This window comes from Amblyomma mixtum, chromosome 10, assembly GCF_055824585.1.
Source record: "Amblyomma mixtum isolate Tamu chromosome 10, ASM5582458v1, whole genome shotgun sequence".
Classification (NCBI taxonomy): domain Eukaryota; kingdom Metazoa; phylum Arthropoda; class Arachnida; order Ixodida; family Ixodidae; genus Amblyomma; species Amblyomma mixtum.
This window is the reverse complement of record NC_143021.1, coordinates 163,578,833-163,587,711: the sequence shown is the minus strand read 5'-3', so window position 1 is coordinate 163,587,711 and position 8,879 is coordinate 163,578,833.

The following is an 8,879-nucleotide window of genomic DNA, read 5'->3' as shown; positions in this document are numbered from 1 at the left end:
TCGCCTGTGCTGTTCTTTTTGCCGCGCTTGTAGTCCTGGAGTAAATAGAATTAAAACGTTTGTCCATTCTCTTGTTGCCCTTTTGTATATGGAACTTCAGCACTGTTTCTGTAGAGGGATATGGTCAAGATGCGGTGCCTATGGGCAACTTCCAGTTCTCGGGTGGCTCTCCCAGTGTTCGTGTGCTCGCCTGAAAGTCGCTGCCGTCAGCCGCTTGTGTTGAGATGAACGTGAGACGACATTCTGAACGGTCAGAGGATTACAGGCGCATGTTTCGCCGACAAAATGCTCCGCCTAGTTGTTCTCGACGAAGCCCAGTTAGGTCACAAACTCCACAGGTTGATTCGGCCGAGAGAAAAGAGAGCGACAGTCAGACTAAAGTTTAACGAGCGAAGCGAGGAAACAAAGAGCTTTAGAGATTTCTTTAGCTCCATACTTCCTCTCAGAGCTCCCTTCGACTTTGATTATATTGCAGTTTAGCTTAATTCTAGTACGGACTTTGAGTTAGAGCAAAGAGCTACAGCAGATCTTTAGCTCTTAGATGTGCCCACGGCCGGATACCGCAATTGTTTGTTCGGAGTTGTTTAAAGATATTTCTGGAGTCTGCATCTTCAGTTAAGGGACACATTCCTCTGAAATTTGCTCTCGAGTTTTCTTCCTGCTGAATAGTATGTTGCCTGTTTCTACTTTATGTGAGTATAACACGGTAACTGGTCTGAAAATACCGTTTCTTTCTGTAATAAGAAGTGGCTGTAAAACTGTGCAACACCTTAAGCGAAAACATTATGAGACATATCAGTGCACATTCCATATTAAATACAAATCAGCAAGTCTTCCACGAGACGCTCCTTGCACCGCGGAAGGAACGGAATTTGTTCGCGAGGATTGTGAGGCTCTCAATCGTTGGAACATTTGTGTTTTTCTGTTCCTATATTTCAAAAAAAGTTGTGTTGCATTATAGTTTAGTTTAGAAGAAGCTTGTGTAAATGTGATTAAGGAGATTCTTAACTGAATTTCGCGAGTTTAGGTTTCAGTCCTCAGTTTTTAAGTATCAAATCGCCGCAAGATCTGACAACTCATCCGACAGCTTTGCGAAAGCAGTTTGATTTACACTCGATTATTTTGTGTCCTTTACTCCAATGAATGATTTTGCTCTAATCCTTGGCTTCACAGAGACGAAATAATTTCTCTCTAGGCTGAAGGGCGGCCGGGAGAGGGCAGGTGTCTAGATGGTGGCGGGGTGGGGGGGGGGGGCGGGGGGGGAAGCCTTTTTTTTTGAAGTGATTGAGAATGTGGCTACTGGGTGGCACAGATGGACAGCAGCGGGCGTCCCCGATGGTCTTCGAATCTGCCTTTTAGTGCGATAGCACTGAAATACATCGTCAATATTTCGCCGGTGTTCGTCCGATGCCTGCGACAGGTGACCACTTGCTACGGTGAGCAGCTGGCAACCGGCCAGCAGGTTTTATGGCCAACTATACGAAACTATGGCAAAACCGTACGTCCGCGAGTAGGTCTCTTATCCGCGGCGGCAAAAACAGATCAGCTTCGCTTGCCGTTGCATTTCGCCACTACGTCATCACCGCAGCCGAACATCCCACGTAATTACCTGCGTCTCTCGCAGTACCCTTTCGATGTCGTCGTCATCAACGTGATCTAGAGGCGGGTACCTAATACATCGCTGTTGCATTGCCCTCTTCAACCTTGCCTTGTACCGAAACCAAAGCTAGAACCGAAGTGGGAACGCACTTAATTCGCATTTCGCGTAGCCACGCTTAATCGACCGTCACCTCGCGTTCCGTTACTGTGTGGGCCCCTACAGGGTGGAGGCCTCGCGAGGATAGCGATAGGTGTGATGTGGGCGGGCCGCGTTTCTCAGAAATAACTGCGGGCAGGGTTCTGGTGGGCCGGTGAACAGAGCTTCGGACAGCAGAGGAGGCAGTTCCCTAGGTACAGGTGTGCGATGATGAAGTAGCTTCTTAAGGTGGTTTAGGTCCCAAACCACAGTGAATGTGGTTTGGGACCTCTGCTTTTTCCGGTGTAATGGTTTTGAAGGAAATGTTATTTTGCATATGTGATTGTTGGCTCAGAAACTAGGGTGTATAGAAAAGTAAAAATTGATGATGCTTTGCGTTTCACACAAAAACGTGGATAGGTAGACCAGCGGGTGCACGATCGCAAAAAAAAATTAAATTCGCAGCAATAGCAGAGATGTGAACATAAAAAGAATGCGCGTGATTATGTCTAAAATAACAATGGCCACTTATTGGGTATTTCACTCATTTATTGTTTCTTTAGGTATGTTTCGGACCTTAACACTGTTGAGCCATTTATCATGTTGATTATTGGCTTTATTGTTTTTGGTTCCCCAAAGCGACCAAGCCAAACAACGTGGTTTAGAGCTAGAGCTGAATTCTTGCAACTGTCATGCATTCCAGGCGTTTCTCAAGAACGGAATCCTCTTTTCTCATTTCGCGCCAAAATTGCTGAAAAGAAAACGTTTCTATATCCCGTGTGAATTGCTTCAATGCTGAATTTTGTGTTTTTAAACCATCTCCCCTTCCTGTAATGGAAAGTATACAGTGGTGAAGACAAAAAAACAAACAATTTTCCTCGCAGGCGACAAACAGTGAGCTGATGACAAAATATATTTCAACTTCTGAATATCACTGTTAATTTTGAACATTATATTACTATTTTTACGCGTCTTACTATGCATAAAGTCGCCAGGCTTTGCGGAAGTGGAAGTAAGTTTTCATAATGCAATATGCTCCTCTCCGATGCTACGTCGCAGTCAAAGGATTGACTTTCACTAATTTTTTGTCTGCATAACCAACCCTTCATTCCATATCCTTGCCTTTTCGTAAAATTTTTCGTTATTTTCCTTTTTCAAGCGTTACAAGAAACAAAAACAAATAGCTGGTTGTTGAGAGCAAACTGACGCCAACCAATATTTTAATTTTCCCAACGTTTCAGGACCAACCCACTCCCTTCTTCAGGGGTGACTAAAGTGTGCCAGCAGCAGCGGGGTGCTGCCTTCGCCCTCCCTTTGTTAGCACGTAGCGCTCTAGATCGGGCCCGGCTGCAGTACAGGCTACTAACAACCGTTCGTAATTACAACCGGGGTAATCACATTTTTTAAATAGGTAAGATGACACACTAAAAATTATTAGTCGGTTAATAAAAATAGCACACTGCAGTGTTTTTGCATTGCTGACAGAGAAAAAAATTGTACTTGCAGCCTTTCCGAAGCATTTGCACAGTAGTTGTCACTGTAATAAGTAAACGGCCTCCTCCTTGGCTCGCTACCGACTTTTACTGAAAAAGACATGCTTACCTATTCAAGATATAAGGTGTGTGCCTGCGCGTGTGCGTGTGCGTGGGTGCGTGTCGGGATTCAGCATGCATTAAACATTCACAATTTAGTAAAACTGCCAAACATAAATGCTGATGCACATTAGAAGTTATGCTGTTTATAACTATTTGGAAGAGGTAAAATGGGTTGTAATTAAAGCAGTTCTGCATTCCACAGAACAGCGATAATGCAACAGTAGTGATTTAATTTTGTCGTCTCTTCCAGGCCGCTATTCAATCAGAAATAGAAATAGCACTGTGTGGCCCCAAAGGGTCTTAGACGTGCATCACTGGGCTTAAATGCACGGCTTTGTTCTACCTAGTGAGAGAGGTTTGGTTTATGGTTTGGTTTATGGGGTTTAACGTCCCAAAGCGACTGAGGCTATGAGAGACGCCGTAGAGAAGGGCTCCGGAAATTTCGACCACCTGGGGTTCTTTAACGTGCACTGACATCGCACAGTACACGGGCCTCTAGAATTTCTCCTCCAAAGAAATTCCAGCCGTCGCGGCCGGGATCGAACCCGCGTCTTTTGGGTCAGCAGCCGAGCACCATAACCACTGAGCCACCGCGGCGGCAGTGACAGAGGGTCATCAAGTTGTACTTTAGCATTCCTTCCTGAGCTTATATTGCAGTTGCACAAGCCAGAACGCACCGTTGAAAACAAGTACGGGAAGTTCTTCTGAAGGTCATGTCATTGTACCCATGTATAAAAAAACGCTAGCATATACTCTATGCAACTCCAAAGCATTATCAAATGTCGCTGTGAATGCAAAGTGGGTGCCTTTATATTGCATAATAGTCTGATGTAAACCAGGGTTTGACGGAATCCCGCCTGGTCAGGTAGTGTCATAGTAGAATGTAAACTTGGGTAACTGACCATGTCAAAAAGGCGGTTAGTTGACGTTTCGGAACCGCTACGGATTCCTTGTTCACAATCTTCTGAAGAAGGAACCCGTAGCGGTTCCGAAACGTCAACTAACCCCCTTTTTGACGTGGTCAGTTACCCAAGTTTACATTCTACTATGCATAAAAGTCCATACATGCCATTCTCATTAATATAAATATATCGAGATGTGGGAGCCAGTAAACTGGATTACACGTAGAGTAAGTCCAAGAACCAATTTGGAAGGTTTACACGGCAGCGGCATCGTGCGTAGTCTGAGAAAGAATACTTGTACAGTCAGGGAAACAGGATACGATGACCACTTTATTTGGTTATCTCGAGGAAACACTAACATCTCGATCACGATTTGTAAAATTGGATATCGAGTATGGGAGCTATGATGTTGCACAATAAAATGGAATTAAAAAAAGCCGTTTAAGTACGTGACAGGCTAGAAAGCAAAGAAAGCAAAAGTGAACATTGCTAACTGTTAAGTGATGTTCGTACCACTTAACGTATGTTGAATTTTCGAGTGCTGTTAGTTGCTGACTATCAACATCTTCAGCAAAATGTACGTATTTCACTGGCAGTCGGCTTTCAAAGAAAAAAATTAACTGAGGCATCGGCAGGCATCACAAATTTGGAAACGACCAATTTGACGTTATGCTGATCAATGCCGAAGACAAACAAAAGCAGTGATGGCTTTTGTCGTGTCTGGCATATCTTCGCTGCAACTTGAAGTTGACGGCTTAGGTGTTTAAGATAAACCAACAGCCCTGGTGCAGAAAAGAAGATTGCAAGAAAAGGCAGCATGCTTGGAATCTGCCGACGGCTGACTGTAAGCTGGGATCCAGTTTAGAGCTACTGGATGCAAGTTATAGCAAAAGAAAAGCAGGCTTACATAAATAAGGGAATCGCATGCTTTTTCAAAGCAATGAAAAAATTCCCGACGATTACGTTACTTCCTAATGCGATATTTGAGGGCAGCTCATCAGCTGTTTCAACCTTTCAGTAGATTGAGGCTAAGAATTCGAGCAAGACATGTATGTGCAATTACAGACAAGTTCTTTTTCACACACATCCCTTCTTAAAGAAACACTCCACTAACAGGTCTTGATTGTCATGAAGGAAGCTTTGTGGTCGGAGAAATAGATGGATATATGCTCGACTTGCTGCATCAATGCCTGGCTCTCAAAGAGCTACTGGGTGCAAAAACGTTTCATCATCTGGGAACGCGACAGCGTGTTGTAGCGCTGCCAGGGAGTCCACGGAACACCACTACCCGTTCGGCGTGATGCCTTGCCCTTTGAACACAACGCTTTTTGAGGAAAGGAAATGGCGCAGTAATTCTCTGTCATCTCGACACCTGAGCCGCACCGTACAGGAAGGAAGGAAGTGGGAGCGAAAGAAGAAAGAAAAAGAGGGCCGTAATGAAGAAAATTTAAATGGTATTTAAGGAAAGGAAATTACGCACTAACTCTCACATATCTCGGTGGACACCCGTCAGAAGCGTCACACCTCTGCTGACAACCTTCTGATGAGGCACTAAAGGCTTTCCCCGTCATATTTACACAGACCTCGTCTTTGATTGGTTGGTTGGTTTATGGGGTTTAACGTCCCAAAGCGACTAAGGCTATGAGAAACGCCGTAGTGGAGGGCTCCGGAAATTTCGACCACCTGGGGTTCTTTAACGTGCACTGACATCGCACAGTCACGGGCCTCTAGAATTTCTCCCCCAAAGAAATTCAACCGCCGCGGCCGGGATCGCACCCGCGTCTTTCGGGTTAGCAGCCGAGCACCATAACCACTGCGCCACCGCGGCGGCAGACCTCGTCTTTGAGAACCAGGCATTGGTGCAGCAAGTCGAGCATATATCCATCTATTTCTCCGACCACAAAGCTTCCTTTATACAATCAAGAACTGTTAGTGGAGTGTTTCTTTTAAGAAGGGATGTGTCGGAAAAAGAACTTGTCTGTAATTGTACATACCTGTCTTGCTCGAATTCTTTGCCTCAGTCCACTGAAAGGTTGAAACAGCTGATGAGCTGCGCTCAAATATCGCATTAGGAAGTAAAGTAATCGTCGGGAATTTTTTCGTTACTTTGAAAAAGCATGCGATTCCCTTATTTATGTAAGCCTGCTTTTCTTTTGCTATAACTTGCATCCAGTAGCTCTAAACTGGATCCAAGCTTAGTCAGCCGTCGGCAGATTCCAAGCATGCTGCCGTTTCTTGAAATCTTCCTTTCTGCAACAGGGCTGTTCGTTTATCTCGAACATCTAAGCCGTCAACTTCAAGTTGCAGCGAAGATATGCCAGACACGACAAAAGCCATCACTGCTTTTGTTTGTCTTCGGCATTGATCAGCATAACGTCAAATTGGTCGTTTCCAAATTTGTGATGCCTGCCGATGCCTCAGTTAATTTTTTTTCTTTGAAAGCCGACTGCCAGTGAAATACGTACATTTTGCTGAAGATGTTGATAGTCAGCAAGTAACAGCACTCGAAAATTCAACATACGTTAAGTGGTACGAACATCACTTAACAGTTAGCAATGTTCACTTTTGCTTTCTTTGCTTTCTAGCCTGTCACGTACTGAAACGGCTTATTTTTAATCCCATTTTATTGTGCAACATCATAGCTCCCATACTCGATATCCAATTTTACAAATCGTGATCGAGATGTTAGTGTTTCCTCGAGATAACCAAATAAAGTGGTCATCGTATTCTGTTTCCCTGACTGTACAAGTATTATTTCGCAGACTACGCACGATGCCGCTGCCGTGTAAACCTTCCAAATTGGTTCTTGCACTTACTCTACCTGTAATCCAGTTTACTGGCTCCCACATCTCGATATATTTATATTAATGAGAATGGCATGTATGGACTTTTATGCATAGTAGAATGTAAACTTGGGTAACTGACCACGTCAAAAAGGGGGTTAGTTGACGTTTCGGAACCGCTACGGGTTCCTTCTTCAGAAGATTGTGAACAAGGAATCCGTAGCGGTTCCGATACGTAAACTAACCGCCTTTTTGACGTGGTCAGTTACCCAAGTTTACATTCTACTGTGACACTACCTGACCAGGCGGGATTCCGTCAAACCCTGGTTTACATCAGACTATTATGCAATATAAAGGCACCCACTTTGCATTCACAGCGACATTTGATAATGCTTTGGAGTTGCATAGAGTATATGCTAGCGTGTTTTGTACATGGCTACAATGACATGACCTTCAAAAGAACTTCCCATACTTGCAACCGCAATATAAGCTCAGGAAGGAATTCTAAAGTACAACTTGATGATCCTCTGTCACTAGGTAGAAGAAAACCGTGCACTTTAGCCCAGTGATGCACGTCTAAGCCCCTTTGGAGCCACACAGTGCTATTTCTATTTTTGATTTAATAATGGCCTAGAAAACACGACAAAATTATATCACTACTGTTGCATTGTCGCTGTTCTGTGAAATGCAGGACTGCTTTAATTACAACCCATTTTACCTCTTCAAAATAGTTATAAACAGCACAACTTCTAATGTGCATCAGCATTTGTGCTTGACAGTTTTACTAAATTGTGAATGTTTAATGCATGCTGAATCCCGACACTCACGCACCCACCCACGCACGCACGACCGCGCACGCGCACACGCGCACGCACACACGTTATATCTTGAATAGGTAAGCGTGTCTTTTGCAGTAACAGTCGGTAGCGAGCCAAGGAGAAGGCCGTTTACTTATTACAGTGACGACTACTGTGCAAATGCTTCGGGAAGGCTGCAAGTGCATTTTTTTTCTCTGTCAGCAATGCAAAAACACTGCATTGTGCTATATAATTTTTAGTATGTCATCTTACCTATTTAAAAAATGTGATTACCCCGGTTGTAATTACGAACAGTGGTTAGTAGCCTGTACTGCAGCCGGGCCCGATCGAGAATTCAAGTTTAAAGTTTATTCAGTAAAGCACACAATAATAGTGAGTACAATAAAATCCGAACAGGGGGTCCTTTAGTACACGACTGTCGGAGCGACCTAGTCGGGGAACTTCCTAGAGCAAAGCAAGTAGGGTAAAGTCGCAAACAGCAAAAGGCATTGCATCAATTTGCATAAAATTACAACCTTAAAAAAATCGACGGAAACAATAATAACAGAAAAAAAGAACAAACAGTATACACAGTAACAAATTTGGCAGATAATACAGAGAAAGTAAAACTTTAAACACGAGTTACTACTGCTAAGTGGGTGAGCTACTCAGAAAATGGATTAAATTACAGGTAATCATTATTATTAGCTATTATTAACTATTAAATTACAGCTATTCATACCTGAGTGCCGTATTAGATAAGTCCGGACAAGTAGACGTAATTTACCTCGATTTTAGTAAGGCATTTGATAAGGTTCCGCACAATAAAATACTACTCAAACTATAAATAATAAGTGTACCTGCACCACTCATAAAATGGATTGCTGCTTACTTACAGCACAGAACACATTATGTGGAGATTGAAGGATTTAGTTCCCCTGCACTCGAGGTCACCTCAGGTGTTCCGCGGGGAAGTGTGTTGAGTCCCCTATCGTTTTTGGTGTATATAAGCGATTTAGTCTCTGCCATTGATGAAAATGTAGCGGTTAACCCATTTGCTGATGACT